Genomic DNA, 774 nt, shown 5'->3' with positions numbered 1-774 from the left:
GAGGAAGGGCGGGGGGCCGGCGGGGGGGAAGCCAGCGTGGCCCCGACCCCACGGGGGACGCGCTGGGGGGCAGCCCCGGCCGCAGCTGGTGGTCACCCCACGGGGGCAGAGGATGAGAGGGGCCACGTGGGGAAGGATGTGAGTCACGGAGGAACGGGCGGTGCAGGGTGGGGGTGAGCGGCCGAAAAAGATCCCGACCCCCCCCATCTCTGCCACCCATGCCCACCCTCCATGAGCCGCTGTCGCCCTCGCAGGCGCGGGGCTGAGCCTGGCTTGGTGGCACCCAGGGGGGCGATTGCCTGCCCTTCGCCTTTGTCAGCCAGGCAAGAGGCAGAGCCCCAGGCAAGAGGCAGAGCCCCAGGCAAGAGGCAGAGCCCCAGGCAAGAGGCAGAGCCCCAGGCAAGAGGCAGAGCCCCAGGCAGCGCTTGGACTGCCAGGCCCTCCTCCCCAGAAAAGCCCCGTGCCCCCCGCATGGCATCGCCCCGGTCACTCGGACCTCGCGCAGCTCGGGGCACGGAGGGATGTGACAAGTGACCCCGCGAGCTGCCGGTCCTCCCCTCGCCCGGGACAGCGCGTCCGCCGCCGTGCTTTGCTGATGTTTCACATCCCCACTGGTGAGGCTTCATCCAAGGGCAGGAAATTCCCACTTCCCCCGTGCATGGAAATCCCCCTCCGCCCTCTCCTCCTCCTCCTCCTGCAGGCGCTTCCTCGGGGCCTCCTGGGCTCCATCCTCAGCCCCAGCGACTTTGCACCGGCCAGACAGGAGCAAAACCC

The sequence above is a fragment of the Egretta garzetta genome, unplaced genomic scaffold (genome assembly GCF_000687185.1).
Source record: "Egretta garzetta isolate BGI_Z169 unplaced genomic scaffold, ASM68718v1 scaffold498, whole genome shotgun sequence".
NCBI lineage: Eukaryota > Metazoa > Chordata > Aves > Pelecaniformes > Ardeidae > Egretta > Egretta garzetta.
The sequence above is the reverse complement of the archived record's forward strand: the minus strand, read 5'-3'. Positions refer to the sequence as shown.